Below are 18,826 nucleotides of genomic sequence, written 5' to 3'. Positions count from 1 at the left end.
TGCCGTTGAGGCCTTCTTGACCCTCTCCTCCAAGTTGAGCTTCCATGACAGCTTACTGTCTAGGATGATTCCTAGATATTTTGTGCAAGGTTTCTCCTGTAAGGTTACCGCTCCTAACTTAGGCCTGGTCCAATTTGGGACCTTGTACCTCTTTGTAAACAAGACCATATCCGTCTTCTCCGCATTGACTTTCAGCCCGACATTAGATGCCCAGGTATGAATATCCCGAAGCGCCCGATCCATCAAAGAACTAATCGTTGGAAGGCATTTTCCACTTATGACAATTGCAACGTCATCTGCGTAAGCCGTAAGTTTTACGGGTCCCTCATCGAATTGCCTGAGCAGTTGGTTGATGACCAGTGTCCCACAGCAGAGGTGATAGCACCCCTCCCTGCGGCGTGCCACTGTCCACTGATTTCGTGGCCTCGTACAATCCCCATTGTGATGTAATCTTTCTGCAATTTAACATGCAGCCGATCCATCTGATTAAGGCAGGATGTACTTTAATGTAATTAAGACCATCCATAATCGCCCATTTTGCAACATTATTGAAAGCCCCGGCAATGTCCAAGAAGACTCCTAGAGCATACTCCTTATATTCCAGGGATTTCTCTATGCTTATTACCACCCTATGCAATGCGGTGTCTACCGACTTGCCTTTGGTGTACGCATGCTGTGTTGTGGAGAGCAGCTTTTCGTCCACGTTGGGACTTTATGTACACATCTATCAGCCTCTCAAAGGTTTTGAGCAGAAATGATGTTAAGCTAATGGGTCTATAGTCTTTGGGATACACGTGACCGATCTTCCCCGCCTTTGGCAGAAAAGCTACACGAGCAGTTCTCCAAGAGTGCGGTACATGATTCAGTCTTATGCACCCATCGAATATTATTTTAAGCCATTCCACGACCGCCCTACTTGAGACTTGTAGCATGGCCGGGAATATACCATCTGGGCCCGGCGATTTAAACTTAGAAAACGTCTTCACTGCCCACTCGATCTTGGTATCGGTCACCAAGCCCGGCACCACTAGCTCCGTGATCGAAGTGTGAGTGATGTCTGCTGGTTCTTCTAAACCGTCTCCCGATGGGAAATGTGTATCGAGAAGCACCTCAAGGGATTCCTCACTATCACGTGACCATTCCCCGTTCTCTTTCTTTATTAGTCCCTGGACTATGTTTCCCTTTGCTAGGACTTTTTTCAACCGTGCTGTTTCACTGGAGCACTCTATGTCCGTACAGAAACTTTTCCATGAGTTTCTCTTCGCCCTGGTAATTTCACGCTTGTAGATCCTCAGTAGATTCCTGTACTCGTCCCGACACCCTTCGCTTTCCGCGGTCTTTGCGAGTTTAAACATTTCTTTTACCTGTCTTCTTAGAAGACTCAGCTCATTGCTCCACCATGGCGGCTTTGCTTTTCCTCTGAATCTTCTTAGAGGGCAAGCTTTGTTATACGCAGTCATAAGCGTCCTTGTTAGGAATTCATTCGACTCCTCCAGTTCCTCTACATTAGCAACCTCTTTGGGTTGTCCCAGTTTCGTTTCTACATGTTTTCTAGAATTTAGTCCAATTCGTTGCCCTAGGGTTTCTAAAGGTTCCTCCCTTCTCTACCCTCTTTAGTGGGATGCTGAAGCTTATATACGCATGGTCGGAGAAGGATGGTCTATCGAGAACCATCCAATCATACCTTGATATATCACGCTCGGAGCTCAATGTAATATCCAGAACATTGCTGGATGTTGTACCAATGTATGTAGGAACATTTCCCCTGTTGGCTATCTGCAAATTGGTTTTGCAGGATGTAACAAAATAGAGATTCGCCTCTCTCGTTCGTATCTGCTCCTCCCCATGCATTGTGGTGCGCATTTGCATCTGCGCCTATGACCAACCGCCCGCCCTTTGCGCCCTTCCTCCTGTACTAGCCTTTTGCACTCCATCGGTGGAACCTCCGCAGCATGGGCCATGTAGCAGGACGCCAGGATAAATGCCTGCTTATTCTTTTGCTCAACGGCCACCGCTACGAGATCCTCGGTGGTGTAATTAGGCAGCATATATGAATGCAGCTGTTTCCTTACCATTACTACAGCTCGCACCCGTCCTTCCGTTTGTGCGTAGTAAACGCCAAGCCCGCGCGCGCTAAGTCCAGAAACCTTTCCTCCCGATGAGAGCCACGGCTCCTGGATCAGCGCCACGTCAAACGAACCCTCCTCAAGGGTTAGGAGGAGTTCGCTCGACGCCACTTTACTGTGTTGGAGGTTTATCTGTAGGACTCGCAGCACCATTGGGCTGTTTGTCCCCCTCCAGCACCTTCGTCTTGACGTCGTCGTCCTCCTCTTGCCCTTTTGGTTTAGAGTATTCGAGGCCCCCTTCAGCCCCTCGTGAATGTTGTGCCGTGTGTTCCTCTGTGCGAGTCACAGCACCATTTAGCGGTTGGTCCTCTTCTAGCACGTTCGTGGTGACGTCGGGGACCTCCACCTGTCTTTTTTCCCTTAGGCTTCTGAGGTCCTTTTCGACTTCGCCCACTTCCAGCGTGTTAGGAATTTTATCCTCGGGACTTCTTTTCCTGAGTCGTATGTAAATTTTGCCAGTGCCAAAGGACATTTTGCCAAGCTGCGTGTACAAAATATCCTCCGCCTGCTTGTTTATTTGGAAGATGTAGAACTGACCATCCTCGGTAGGCCGAGATACAGTAAGTACCTTCCAATCCTGTGTCGGTATGTTCGGATTCTGATTCTGCAGAAGTCGCAGTGTATCCTCCGACTTCATCACGCATGGTATCCATACCTTAACTTTTGGTACCGTGGGGATTTGCGCTTTATCCACCCCCTCAAACCGCGCGTTCGTGCCTTGCCTTTGGAGGTTTGGAACGACTTCCTCCAGCCACCGCAAGCTCGCGATGTTGTCGCACGCTATCATCTTCACACCATTATACCATCCCCCCGAATCAAAGGTTGGAAGGGGCTTACTTGGTTGTTCCCGCATCATCTTAAGCATTAAGCTAATAAGCTCCCTTTCCACAGATCTCCACCTTTCAGTAGTCATTTGTCCGAACGGACTGCTACGATCAACCAGCGCCACAGTCAGTGACTGCTTTGCCACATCACTCATCTTCTCGGGAAAAGCAGGAGTCTTAGTGTTATCTCCCTTTGGAACCTCCGAGAACACCGGAGTCTTCGCGTTAACTCCCTTTAGCGCCTCCGAGAAAGCCGGAGTCTTAGCGTTATCTCCCTTTGCCTTATCTCCTACTTCCGTAGTTGGAACTTCCCTCTGACTGGCAGCTTTCGAGGTAGTTGCTACCTCGCTATTGGAACCCATCTGTCTTACAGCTTTGGGCCTACTTGTCTTGTCTATGCGACTGCCCTGCCTCGTGGCTCTAGGACTGGGTCCTTTCTGCCTCTTGAAAGCAGGCTTGTCGCCTTCTGCCGAACGTTGCCTCTTCATTCTGCCATTCGACGCTTCTTCCTCCTCGTACCGGTTGCAGAACCGAGGGTTTCTCGCAGCAAACCTTTTGAACTTCCTTCGACCTACTTCTACCGCTTCATGGGCCCATTCCAAGCGCTCGATCTCCACTTCTGTTGGGTCGACCACTGCTCCCAAGCGTTGTACAATTCTTAGTGCTGCACGGTACTGCGAGAGAGCTCTTTTACTTCCTCTGCTCCGTACCCTTCTCCACTCTTCTACTCCGTTTTCATTTGTGTGCTTCTCCAACACGGAGTTCATTGAATCAGCACTACTCTCGCTCCCCGAGTCCGACGCATCGCTTAATTCGTATTTGTCGTCCTTGGATTGCGACTCAGTCCTCCTCTTTACATCCTCCTGTTTACATTCAGGTAATGAGTTGTTCATCTTGGTCGTACGACCACCTGGGCGACAAGGCGGGCTCAGCGGTCCAGTATTATATACGGGGAAAGAACCGTCCGCCACAGCAGCGCCCCTTACTGCGGTAAGGCCATAACTACTTCCCGAGATGGCCCGGTATCGGGAAGGCTCCGTTCGAATACAGCCGAATTTATCCCCTGGCTGCAAATCGTCCAATAGGCACGGTCCGCATAACACCCTGGATTAGGGGGTTGGCAGTTCTTGGTCACCGACATCCCGCCGCCCTCCTATGAGGCGAAACGGCGTAGATATCAGTCCTAAACAGCTCCGCCTCATAGTCGGGCGCTATGGAGTTCGGCTAAGCCCTCACACCAACGACAAGGTGCCTACCCTAGTGAGGGAATATTGTTAGGGTAATCCTGCCGGAATGGTAGTGACACGGTGTACCTTCCATTCTCACTTCGCTGCGTTGTTTCTTTAAATAGTTGTTCGCAGTACCTTTCATCTTCATTTAATATTTTATTTTTGGGTACATTTTCTACCTCCCAGAAAGCTTTGAGTTGATTGTCTAACGCAACCTCGTCGTAGAAAGACATAATGCTCTTCGTTGGATTCGGTGCTTCGATACGACCGGTTAGTATCCAACCGAACACTGTCTCTTGGGCTAAGAGTGTGTTTAGCACATTCTTTTTTATACCGTTCATTATAATTTGGGGATATATGTCTCCGCCAAGTATGAGGTGTACGTCTTCGTTGACGTAGAACCTCTTGTCTGCCAAAACCAAGTCTGGGAATGCCTGCATAATCATTGCGTTGATATGGCAGGATGGAAGATTCCCAGTGAGTTTCGTTAGAACTAGTACGGGTGTAGTCAGGCTGAAGCAGGGATCCACTGGTGAACGTAGTTCGATGTTGGATGCTTCTTTCACCTGAGCTGACACCGCATTTGTGATGCCTGAAACATGGGCATGCATTTTCCTCGCTGGCAAATTGATTCTGCGTTTCAGTCTTTCAGTTATAAAGGAAAATTCAGACCCAGAATCAATTAATGCCCGCGCGGAGAAGTCGGTACCATTATGGTGAATGTGTACGCGAGCAGTTCCTAATAGCACGCCTGTGCTGGAATTGGCATGGCAGGATTTGACATTCTGATTTGCAGAGGAAGGTGGTTATCCCGATTCCTGTCTTTTCCTTGCCGGTGTCGATCTCAGTGGGAATAAGCGGGTTGGAAATGAAAATAAGCAAATAGACGAGATTTCTCGTTATAATATATGTGATTTATTGGGTAAATGTAAAACTAGCAATAGTTACAATATTACCTGAATAAACGCAGAAATACGGCAGAGATCGCTGGCGGCAGATGTTAACTGGTTGGCTGTTGAAATCAAAGAGGCCGGTTGTATAGCAAGCTACAACCGTTGACCCGCAAAATCCTCCGTTTTGGAGGGGAGCATTGACCACAAGACGGACATATCCAAGTGGGAGGATATGGACAAATTCTTGTCAAATCGTTTCCAGACACTTGAAACCGTGTCTGGTTTTACAGGGAATGCCACTTCTAAAGTGCAAAAATCAAACACGTCGCGCCAGTCGACGGAAAACCCTACAAAAAGACTTGGTGCTTTTCAAACCAAAGTAACCAAGCAAACAACAAAATCAATGTGTAAAATGTGCAAATCTACGGAGCACAGATTACGCAACTGTTCACGTTTTTGCGATTTAAACCCGGTAGAAAGGATTAAATTCGTCAAATCCACAAATGGCTGCCTGAATTGTTTATCCCCGGGACACACAGTGACGAGGTGCACCAGTTCATACAACTGTTCCAAATGCCACTCTCGTCACCACACGCTCCTGCATGCGGACACACTTCAGCAACCGGCGGTACGAAATCCCTTCAAAGATGCGGATAATGCCCCATCAACTTCGGCACAGGCAAGGAAAAGACAGGAATCGGGACAACCACCTTCCTCTGCGAATCAGAATGTCAAATCCTGCCATGCCAATTCCAGCACAGGCGTGCTATTAGGAACTGCTCGCGTACACATTCACCATAATGGTACCGACTTCTCCGCGCGGGCATTAATTGATTCTGGGTCTGAATGTTCCTTTATAACTGAAAGACTGAAACGCAGAATCAATTTGCCAGCGAGGAAAATGCATGCCCATGTTTCAGGCATCACAAATGCGGTGTCAGCTCAGGTGAAAGAAGCATCCAACATCGAACTACGTTCACCAGTGGATCCCTGCTTCAGCCTGACTACATCCGTACTAGTTCTAGCGAAACTCACTGGGAATCTTCCATCCTGCCATATCAACGCAATGACTATGCAGGCATTCCCAGACTTGGTTTTGGCAGACAAGAGGTTCTACGTCAACGAAGACGTAGACCTCATACTTGGCGGAGACATATATCCCCACATTATAATGAGCGGTATAAAGAAGAATGTGCTAAACACACTCTTAGCCCAAGAGACAGTGTTCGGTTGGATACTAACCGGTCGTATCGAATCTCCGAATCCAACGAAGAGCATTATGTCTTTTTACAACGAGGTTGCGTTAGACAATCAACTCAAAGCTTTCTGGGAGGTAGAAAATGTACCCAAAAATAAAATATTAAATGAGGATGAAAGGTACTGCGAACAACTATTTAAAGAAACAACGCAGCGAAGTGAGAATGGAAGGTACACCGTGTCACTATCATTCCGGCAGGATTACCCTAACAATATTAACTTAGGACCATCCCTGAAGCGGGCATGCTCTCAATTCTTCCGGAATGAGCGGCGGCTAATAAAAAACCCAGATTTAGGAAAAGAATATTTTCGAGTGTTGTCAGAATATTAAACGCTTGGACATATGAGAAAATTAAAAAAGAATATCCCATCCGACGATTCGGATCATTACTTCCTGCCCCACCACGCCGTTATTAAAGCGGAAAGTACCACTACAAAGGTACGCGTCGTATTCAATGCCTCGAGCCCTACGGCCAACGGTAATAGCTTAAATGATATTCTACTCCCAGGCCCAGTTCTACAAGCCGATCTACCCATCCTTATCTTACGATGGAGACTATACCGTTTCGTCTTCAATAGCGACATCGAAAAGATGTATCGACAAATTTGGGTGAACGAAAATCACACCAAATTTCAACGTATTGTGCATCGCACTTCCCCGAATGACCCTATTAGTCTTTACGAATTAAAGACGGTTACCTTCGGAGTGAATTGCGCTCCATATCTCGCGATAAGAACGCTCCTACAGCTGGCAGACGACGTGTCAAACTCACACCCTACAGCGGCTAACATACTACGAGAATACATGTATGTAGATGACGTGTTAGCGGGTGGACATACGATCACATCGACTATTAAAGCCAGAGATGAAATTCGTCAAGTCCTACACTCAGCGGGCTTTCCACTTCGCAAATGGACATCCAATTCAGAGGACATTCTAAGGGACATCCCCAAAGCAGACCTGCTCAATGAAAACTTCCTGGCATTCGAAGATACCAGTTCAGTTAAAGCGCTAGGCATTCGATGGAATGCCCTCTCCGATTTATTTTATTTTAAAGCAGGGATGCTGGACAACCCGGAAAACATTACGAAGAGAGCGATACTATCAGCAATCGCCAAACTTTTCGATCCCTTGGGATGGCTGGCACCAATGGTCATTGTGGCAAAAATACTCATGCAGAGTATTTGGTTGGAAGGCACGGCTTGGGACGAACCAGGATCTACCAGTACGCTGGAACGATGGAAAACCTTCACCGACCAATACCATGAAATCGATAAAATCCGGATACCTAGATGGGTCTACTTTTCTCCAGCAACCGACATCGAGATCTATGGATTTTGTGACGCATCCGAGAAGGCTTATGCAGCAGTCATTTACATGCGTGTCAAAACAGATGATAATGTCTACACAAACCTACTTCTAGCCAAAACCCGAGTAGCCCCAGTGAAAACTCTTTCTCTTCCACGATTGGAGCTTTGCGGAGCCGTGCTGTTAGCGGAAATCACCGAATCAATTTTCAGGAACCTCAAGTTGGGACCAGTGAAAGTGAACCTTTGGACGGATTCAACTATCGTCCTCGCATGGATAAGGAAACCGCCGTGTTCCTGGTCCTCTTTCGTCGCACATCGGATCACCAAGATCATCGACATGGTCGGAAATAAGAACTGTTTGCATGTAAACTCAGAATCTAACCCAGCAGATTTAGGTAGCAGAGGATTACCTGCGTCTGAATTGGTTAACAATTCGTTGTGGTGGCAGGGACCTTCTTGGCTGCAAGAAGACACTTCCCAATGGCCAGCACAAGAACGTGACTACATCACCTCCGTAGAGGAAAAGAGGGCGAAGACCTGCGCAACAACAACAGTAAATACTATCGATGTTCTTCAACGCTTTTCAGACCTACCTAGGGCTTTACGGGTGCTCTCATACGTAATGAGGTTCTACCGAAGAACTCACCCCAAAACAAAAAAAGCATTTCAGGTCAAGTCACCTTTAATCTCTCCTGATGAGATCAAATCAGTAACCCAACTCTTAATTAAAATCTATCAGAAACAACACTATAGTTCCGAATATAGTGATCTAAAGGCCGGAAAACCAATTGCAGGGAAGAGTGCAATACTCTCACTTAATCCCTATCTAGACCAACATGGCATCATTCGGGTAGGAGGGCGACTCGGGGCGTCAAAGGACTTAGCTTTTAATGAACGCCACCCAATCCTCCTCCCATACAACTGTCGGTTATCCCGTCTGACAGTCCTAATGTTTCATCAACAAAGTCTGCATGGGGAAAACCAACTCATGTTGCGTCTGATACGCACCCAATACTGGATACCTAACATCAAAACCATGATTAGGGCAACCATTCATAATTGCAAAACCTGCACTATTCACCGAAAACAGGCGCAGTCCCAACTTATGGGTACCCTTCCCTGCGAACGGACTACTTTTACCCGCGCGTTCACCAATACCGGGGTAGACTTTGCGGGGCCTTTCGACATCAAAAGCTACCGCGGTAGGGGATGTCGAATGTCAAAAGGCTACGTATGCCTTTTTGTCTGTTTCTCCACTAAGGCCATCCACGTAGAAGCCACTAGTGACCTTAGTACTCCATGCTTTCTCGCAGCCTTTGCGCGTTTTATCGCGAGAAGAGGATGTCCGAAAAACATCTGCTCCGACAATGGTACAAACTTTGTCGGAGCGTCAAGATCTTTACGATCCGAGTTTAAAGCCTTCCTGGCAGAAAGCCGAGACAAAACAGTCTCAAAGTACAATCATCAAGCATTAAGCTGGCATTTTGTTCCCGCCGCTGCTCCACATATGGGCGGCTTGTGGGAGGCGGGAGTGAAGAGCTTCAAAAGCCACTTCAAAAAGATCGCGTCTCCCCATAAGTACACCATGGAGGAGTTCCAAACCCTTTTGTGCAGGATTGAGGCGTGCCTCAACTCGCGCCCACTTAGTCCAGGGTCGAATGACCCAACGGATCTGGAACCACTAACCCCAGGACATTTCCTAACGGGCAGCCACCTACTGGCTCCGCCAGAACCAGATGCTAGTGAATGCTCTGCCTCGATGATAAATCGGTGGCAGAAACTCAAAGCCCTCCATCATACTTTCTGCAAGCGATGGAAGGCGGAATATCTATCCGAACTTCAAAAACGAGTGAAGTGGAAGCATCCCAAAGAAAACATACAAGTGGGAGATCTCGCCGTCCTCAAAGAGGACAACTTATCTCCCAACGAATGGAGGTTAGGTCGAGTCGTCAATGTACACCCCGGCGAAGATAACCGAGTTCGCGTAGTTGACCTCATAACAGAGAAGGGTCAAGTCAGACGACCTTTGGTCAAACTGATCCTTCTTCCAACGGAGGAGATGGATTGCGAGAAGGCCAAGAGCTCCTCATAACAATCCCTCCGTTTCTCTCCCTCCTTTCCGAACTCCACCTCCCTATCGATAATCCACCAAAAACCCAGCTCTCGTTCACCCGGAACGAGGCCAACCAACAACCCTAATGCAGATTCCCCATCTGCCACAAAACACTTATTTTTTGAATTTTCAAAAATTAAACTCCAAGTTCACTCGCTCACCCCGGAGCGAGGACACCTTCCCGCCTCCCACAAGCCAAATTCAATTCAATTTCAAAAATTAACCCAAATTCACTCGCTCACCCCGAGCGAGGATCACAAAACTCCTACGCCATCGGCCAAATACACGAGGCCAATAATAAAAATAAAATTTGCAATACACATCATCATTCGAATCAGGTTGAACATAGGTATCATGGAAAGTACCGATACCAAGCAATCGTGCACTGTCGTAACCCATGATCATACGAAACCTAAACCGATTCAACATTCATCGTTCCACGTCAAAACCCCGACTGGTAACTCGATTCAAAGAGGTACCCGAAAGAAATCTCCTCATTGAACCAAAACCAATATCGTCCACTATGTGTTAAGACCTCCATACTCCAATTAAACCCACGATTTCTGCCCATGGCGGCAAGATAATTATGTGGTCAGTATCCAGCATCCTTGAACGCTGGGGCGAATTCAATTGCCCAGGTTATGATACCAATACAAATTAATTTTAATTCGTTAAAGTGAGATTGGGAAAATTACAGATTTTCTACAAGTAGGGGCCCCAAGCCAGCATTTTGGAAAATTTTGATCCACCCTATTTGAATCTCATACCCCAAAATGTTCGAACACGTTCAAAGTTACGGGCATTTTCTGTTCGAAAATTAAGGTAGCGTCGAGAGGAAAATGCACTTTAAAGGTGATTATTCTTGAATAATCGTTTATGATTTATATTTCCAAACGCCTTTACTCATTTGTGACATCATTGTGAAATTGAGCTTTGATTGTGAATTTCTTCTTCATATCTCATTCAGAATGAAATTCTACCTCATAATTATCAGGGGACTTCAAAGTGAGTTCAAAATGTTTTTTCAGTCACAGTTGATTTTTTCTAATTCAGCCGGAAAGAGTAATTAGATTGTATGGATCGTGGGGAACTTCAAAATTTAATTACTTAAATGCTGAGTGGGGGTGTTTCAAACAATTCTGGCTGAAGATAAAAATCTTGTATGCATACAAATATGAACATATATGATTATCCATATATATATATGCGAACATCTTTGTCTTTGTTTGTTTGCATTTGGGTGGAGTAAGGCGAGGCTTATTTTTGTGATTTTTTAATACTCCACATTTATTTGGGTTACATTCAAATAAATGAATAACAAAATGCACTTTCGAAAATTCGAACGCCGTGATATTTGAATACCTATATATGTACATAGTGTTGTCTGCAACATATTTATGTACATACAAAACATAAGTATTACAACCATTCCAAGGCAACGGTCAACAACCAAATTTCAATAATCACAGAACTTCTTTGCCATTCAGGTGTTTTGACTCGATTGTGACCAGCGGCCCGCGTCAACGTTCCTTATTAGCATTATCAGCATAATATATATTGGTTTTTTATAAATTATTTATAAGCCAAAGCAATATTTAAGAAAGCAACAGCAAGTTCCAGTGTCAGTGCCAATTGTGGATGGCAAACAAAAAGTATAACAATTAAAGTATATCTCACAACCAACAACGACAACAGCATCCCGAAAAACAATTGAAAGCTTAAAGTACAAAAAAACCAGAAAGCATACAAAATGTTGAAAACAAAAACAAATGATGGTAAAGTGGATACACTGCTAGCCAAAGGTCTAATACCGATAATTGATGTTGCTCTCTGGACTATTTTGTTGATTTACCCAGCGACGTGAAGGAGCAGTATCGACGCAGCGGTGAAGACAACCATGGATACATACGTCCAGGTGTGGAACGTGTCAATGGTAAAATACCAGAACTCCGTCATGCATTTAATATTTGCACATTAAGTGCTAAAAATCTACCCGCAGAACCATTACCCGGATTTGCGGAACACATTTCATCTTTGGCACATGATTTCAAAGCACTTGCACGTTGTGTACTTCAAACACTTGCCGTGTCGCTTGATATACCACAATAATTTTTCCTTGAGAAACACTCACATACAATACATATGTTGTCTGGCGAACATGATAACGAGTCTACACTACGTCTACTCGACGATCCACCGATCATAGAGGATACTGATTTCATAAAAGGCAATTGTAGTTATAGTTATCAACGCTGTTTATCAGATAAACCAAACTTCCGCCCCGAAACCAATACTCGTGATGAAGCTAATGAGTTGGATGAAAAACTGAGAGTGATCTCATCGCAGAACGACACTTACCCATTGGTGAAATAATACGGTGTGGTGCTCATACAGATTATGGCACATTTACATTGTTGGCGCAGGATTCAGGAGGATTGGAAGTTAAATTACCTGGTGGTGAAGAAAGGCAACGTGTTGGTCAGTTACCTGGCGCCATATTGATGAATTGTGGTGAAATTATCTCAATATGGACAAACCAACGTTATCAAGCTTTGGAACACCGCGTTGTGATACCAGAACAGCCTCAGCACTCGTGGTCGTCGCTCTGTTGCCTTCTTCGGCCACCCGGATAATTTGATGTTGATTTCTCTACCTGCCTTACCTACCCTGCAACGGAGCCGGCTTAGATACCAAAAAAAAAAAAAAAAAAAAATCGAAAAGGAGACGGTTTACAATGCATACCAGTTAATACAGGGATTTCGTGAGACTTATGGCCACCAAACTTCGCACTTATGATTCACAAACATACACAAACAACAAGGGCTACTTATTGCTGCTAAATGTAGACTTCTGGTCCCGTGTGACCTTAAAGGTAAACGTGTAGAACCACGCTGGCGAGCTGATGAACATGTTAAATCGGTAGTTTAGCATTATGAAGGCAAATATTTTGTTTCGTCGTATAAGGATGGTTCCATATGTACTCGGCCAACTAGACCGATCTATTGTCAGCCCTCATGCAAAAACTTTTAAAGAGCGCGTAGTGAAAAATTTACTTATTTACAAAGTCGATTTATTAAAACGTCTCAAAGTGGCGAAACCTGTTACAATACTTTCTGGTGGAATGCCCACTGAAATCAACGACTATTTTGGAAATGGAGCACGTGGTTGTCGACTTCATTTTGGCTTTGTGAGAATCCGTGGTCATGCGAAACCCAAGATCCGCATGGGATATTTTTAGTTTGTTACGACATGCTCACACCTGAATTTAGATGTTTCGAATCGCCTTATCCTATGGACTTACATGAATCACCTGTCACATGATGCACCTATTTCAGTGATTGCCCCTCGGAGTTGTTTCCTTTTTTTTATTCTGCTGGTCGCACAAGTAAAAGAGCTGAATTCTCTACGCCGGCGAATGGTGTCCAACATCATGTAGGTATTCGGAAATCGGTATCCCTGGACACCAAGACAGTACTTCAAATTTTTGGAATCCTGGCGCAGGAACGTTACTGATTCTGTATAAATTAAAATACTGTTTTAAATTTGTTTTCCGCGACGTGTAGACGCCTCCACAATGAATTAATATTACTACGCAGGCCACGCGCAGTAGTCAAATAATGAGACAACGGGAAAAATCGCTTGATTTTAGTCCCGTTTGTTTCAATTCAAAGGAATTTTACATTCCTATGTATGAATGTGTGTTTTTTTTGTCTGCGTTTTTGGTATACTGGCATCAGTGCGCGGACTGTTTAAAAAAAAAAAAAAGTGGTTGGTAGATTTTTTCCAACAAAACAGTAGCTACAGCGTATTTGTACCAAAGAATTCATAATTTAATGAAAACTAAAAATTCACATTTCACGGAAATAAGCCTTTAAAAAAAAAAAAAAAAACATGTAAACAAGACTAGAAATACATGTAAATTCGTATATAAATAGCGTATGCCCATATAATATTCACCCTTTTGGAATTGCATTTACTTAAAACGTTTATTTTTTCGCTCAAATTTATTCACAGAAACTGCCGAAAATAGCGTAGAAAAATATTGGCGTACTCATTTGCCAGATTTATCTCATAATCTCATAAGTTGTACACAAATTTTTTCAAAATTGGGTAAGGTCACCGCTAAGTGTTATTTGGGTGGCCTCGGCAATTAAATGAGTTTACCAAATGATCGCAGCAATTGTTTTCAATGCGAATATATTGCAATGTTGGCAGATTTTAGGCTTTGGTAGTGAAAGATAGTAGAAGTGCTAAGAAACGAAAACGGGTCAAAAAGTAAATTAAGTGGAAAAGGCCGTGCACTGGCCCTTATTATACTTACCCCAACGTATTTACATATATTTGCCTCTTTTCTTTAGTGCTGCGTCAAATGACGCACGATGGTACCGAAAATCCGCAAGAGAAACAAAATCGGGATCGTTTTTTTTCCAATACAGACGCCTCGGGCAGTCTCAACAAAATACTTACGCACAAAAATAAAGGCGAAACCCTCATTTAAAAATAATTATGCTCCCATTCACAAAAAAAAAAAAAATCAAAAAAACAACCCGTCGGTACGGCTTGTTTTTCTGGCTGGGGGGCAGGACTTGTTGTTTTCAACAACAAACATCACAAACCGTCATAATTAAGGCTTCGGTACAAAAACAATCCGAGTCCCGAAATAAAAGAATCCCTACACGACAAAATCCCGAAATTGGTAAAAGTCAACAGTTTCTACTGGCTTAGTGTGCCACTTCCCCAGTGACCTAGTTTTTTTTCAAGGGCAAGCAAATACATATATGTATATATATACTCGCATACCACAAATTCACCATACCAGCTGTCAGCTAACCAAGAAATACACGACAGAGTTGCATGGTACATTTCGCATAATGGTACGGGCAGATAGAACGCGTCGCTGAGAACGCATCGCCAATCTGCATGCAAGCACCGGCAGTTGGTACACTTTCCAATTTAATTACGATTTGCGCTGTTCTTCATGAGCTTGCGCACAAAATTAAATACATACCTTCGTCAGCCTCTACGCTTCGGTTTAAACTCGGTTTATTCATATATTTTAACGTACGTTTGTTAATAAAACACCACGCGTATCACGAAAACAAGTAATTTTGCGCGGGTGGCTTGGAATCACGTCCGTTCCAACCTCCCACACACCGCAATCTTACTGGGTTTGTTGACATGCATAAGCTGCTCGAAATCACAGCACTAACTACTTTGCAAAAACGCTCTCGTCACTCCACCTCATTTGACTAATCATTTTACGGTGATAGGTTATATTCGTAGTCACATTTGCATGGGCGTGGGTAAGTTTTGTGACCAAGTGTTTTGTAGGGTAATAATATAATACACAATTGACGAAATATATGCGCTGCAGCGAAAACGCGCATCACCCAACCAACCTCACGGCCACTCGCCCTGGCACATCCATAAAATGCCACAGTCGACCTGAGAGCGACACGACACGTTATACGCTGGAACGGAGACCTCGGCCTCTTCGTCCAGCCCAGAAAAACCTCAAAACCCTCGAGTCTGGAACGGAGACCTCTGCCTCTTCGTCCAACCAACAAAAAAACCGCAAATATGGAATGGAGACCTCGGCCTCTCCATCCGGAACGACAAAAAGCAAAGAATAACAAAGAACGGTGCCACTCTGGAACGGAGACCTCGGGCTCTTCGTCCGCCTTACTGGCCATCGACTATACACATACTACATTCTGAATTTCTATATTTATGTATAATTCAATGGCAAGAAATATTCACTTCACTGTTCATAACCGCTAATTCTTTCATCTTAGCTCAGGTGGCATGCTAAGCAAGTCGGAAAGGATTCCCGGCCATTTTGCGTCGCAGACGAACTCTTCATTTAGATTAAGTTTAGTGTTAGTCTTATATTAATTTTTTCTCGTTTCAGCGGAGGTCATTGGCGGAAAACGATGTTGCGTATCGCAAGGGGGGCCGGCATGTTTAGGCAGGATGCCTAACTTTTCCGCACCTGATTGCGACCCCCCCCCCCCCCCAATGCAACTCTGCAAATCGATACTCGATACTCGAATTAATTTATAACCACCCACACCATCACCCTCATGCATGTGCATGCATGTACATGCACGTGTATGTGTGCTTTTTGTCAGCACTCATGCATATGCATGTCGGGGTTGATGTGTGGGTGCCTTTCCCCTCCAAAACGGAGGATTTTGAGGGTCAACGGTTGTAGCTTGCTATACAACCGGCCTCTTTGATTTCAACAGCCAACCAGCTAACATCTGCCGCCAGCGATCTCCACTGTGTTCCAGCATATTCAGGTAATATTGTAACAAGTTTATTTTACCTCTACCCAATAAAGTGCATTTTTATAACGAGGAAACTCCTCCCGTGTTCTTCTTTATTTCCTTTTGAGTGCATCATCCATTGAGCGAGATCGACCCTTGTGCGTCTACCCACTGCCTGTTTACGACGCACTCAGGCCGAACATATTATGTAACAATAAATTTACATTTTAATTAAATTAATTAGTCAAATATTGTAACGCATGTCACTAACGGAGAAAACCAAATCTTCTTTTGAAATTTGAACAAATAGGACCTAGAATATATTAGTATCTGGCTCACCTTAAGAGTTTCAAAATTGGAAATTACACTTTTTGTTACAAACAATCCAATTATGGAAGAATTGTTTGTTAAGAAAAGAGTTTTTTTCAATTTTACAACTCTTGAGAAGGGTTCGATACGATGGTCAAAATTCGAAAGCAGCCTTTGTTGATAGTAAAATTCTTACTCAGATAGGAAAGATAATGTTTTCATGATTTATTATTATTCTCGAAACTGATCAGTATTGCCTGCTGAAGTCCAGGCGTTTAAAAATATTTTGTATGATACATCAAGTTCGTTATTGACGGTTAATAAATTCACAATGAATTTATTTCAGATTTTAATTAAATTAATCGATTACAGATTCTGAAGGTACAATAATGAATTCATCGGAAACAGTGAATTCGCAAGGAGAGGAATTAAATAAGGAGGCTGATAGCGTTTCTAAAGCATTGGCTGAAAATGAGATACCACAAGAATTGACACGTGATTGTGTGCAGAATAAGCTCTATTGTAAAGATCCAGCGAAATGGACAGTCAATAATGCACTTCAACTACGTGATTAAACACGGTTTTGATCGAAATAAAAATGCTGACTTTACTGGTTCGAAGCGCATCTACGGCGATCAGTCAAGATATTTTTCAGCTACTTTATTCGGACGGAAATTTTTGAATGGAGAAAAGAATCCCAGCCAGTGGTTAATATACTCCGAAAGCAAAGGATCTGTATTTTGCTTTCCATGTTTACTCTTTGGAGGAGATTCAACGTTTGCTAAAGAAGGATTTAATGATTGGAAAAATGCATACCAAAGAATTCATGAACATGAATATGCTCGGATTGATAAAAGCCATATGATTCTATTTGAGCAACCTGCAGTATATTGGAACAATGTTTTAAACGTGAGGTTGCGGTGATAAGAAGTTAGCATAACCAGGGCTTCCAATCCGAGGCCACGACGAGAAATTCGGTTCTGTCCACAATGGCAACTACATGATGTTCTTAGAACTCATTGCCCAGTTTGATCCTTTTCTGGCGACTCATATAACTCAGTATGGGAATAAGGGTTCAGGCAGTACCAGCTATTTTTCTAAAACCATGACAGAAAAAGTGCGTCAAACTATAATAGAAGAAATGCATACTGCTAAATATTACAGCATTATTGTATATTCAACACCAGATATTTCTCAAACTGATCAACTAGCCTTTGTTACTAGATAGGTAAAAGAAGATGGAACGCCTGTAGAACGATTACTGCATTTCATAGAAAATCCAGGTCACAAAGGTGAAGAATTATTCGTCGAATTGTATAACATTCTGATGTCACTGGATTTGGATATTATGGATTTTAGAGGACAATCTTATGATACCGCAGCAAACATGTCTGGAATTTACAGCGGACTTCCAGTTCGAATAAAAGAAATTAAAGATTACGCAGACTATTCACGATGTGGTGGGCATAATGTCAACCTTGCTGGTACACATGCAGCAGAAAGTTGTACAGAAGCGTCTGCTTATTTTGGAGTTTTACAGACCATCTATACTTTTTCACGGGATCGACTCCTCCTTGAGTAGTATATATGAGCCGTTTATTTTGAAAGAGGTTTAAGTCCATTTAAAAAAAATGGAATTAATGGTAACAATAATCACAATCCTATATAATATTTTTTTTATAAATAATTTAAGTCTAGTATCATTAAAATCGCTATGATGTTAGGGACTTAGCTAACAAAATCCAAAAAAAACAAATATTTTTTAACTGGTTTAAGTCCACTGAAATAAAACTTATTATTTAATATTTATTTAAAATTTATTATTATTAATTATTATCTGAAAGAAGCAATTCATAAAAGATTAAACAACTTTAGTGGCGAACCTGGTAATTGGCTAAGGATATGTTGGATGTGATTTATAAAAAATGCACCCTATAAAAAGCTTTATAGAGAATATATGGAAGTGGATAAAGAGTTCAAAATACTTTATGTATTACCTTGTCGGGGAAGACCAAGGAACTTCAACAAAATAAAATTAACATCATTACGCAAAAATGTACGTCCCATTTCAACTCCTAAGTATAAGGATATGATGGAGTTACTAAGGTATATACAACCTATGCACCATGAATATTTCAACAACCTCACACATAATCTAAATGAGGAGAAATAATATGGCAAAATCTTCAATATTATCCTCAATAAATGAATGAATGTAAATGAAATTTTTTAATAAATGAATTAATATTTATTTTTAAAAACATTTTTTTAATTACATAAATAAAATTTGTATCTAACTTGAAAATTTCCCTATTTATTTTAAAGCTATTACATTCATCTACGCCAAAGATAAAATATTGGCAAATTTCTATTATTTAATTTCTTATAAATAAGTGGACTTATTCCTTTTTACCAGCAAAAAAGTCATTTTATTAATTTCGAAAGTGGTCTAAGTCCGTTTTAGGTTCTGAAACACAGCTTATTTTTATAGTAAA

The 18,826-nt window shown here is 42.9% G+C and overlaps 1 protein-coding gene and 1 pseudogene across 24 annotated transcripts in view; both read left to right on the top strand.

Annotated features, from left to right (window-relative positions):
• Positions 1–18,826, top strand: part of LOC137236879 (protein eva-1) — a 3,007,131-nt gene that overhangs the window by 2,104,033 nt on the left and 884,272 nt on the right. The gene's annotated exons all lie outside the window — the stretch shown is intronic.
• LOC137239049 (uncharacterized) lies at positions 11,388–13,003 on the top strand (annotated as a pseudogene).

This window comes from Eurosta solidaginis, chromosome 1, assembly GCF_040869045.1.
Source record: "Eurosta solidaginis isolate ZX-2024a chromosome 1, ASM4086904v1, whole genome shotgun sequence".
Classification (NCBI taxonomy): Eukaryota; Metazoa; Arthropoda; class Insecta; order Diptera; family Tephritidae; genus Eurosta; species Eurosta solidaginis.
Note: the sequence above shows the minus strand (reverse complement) of the source record. Positions and strands in the feature narration are given on the sequence as shown.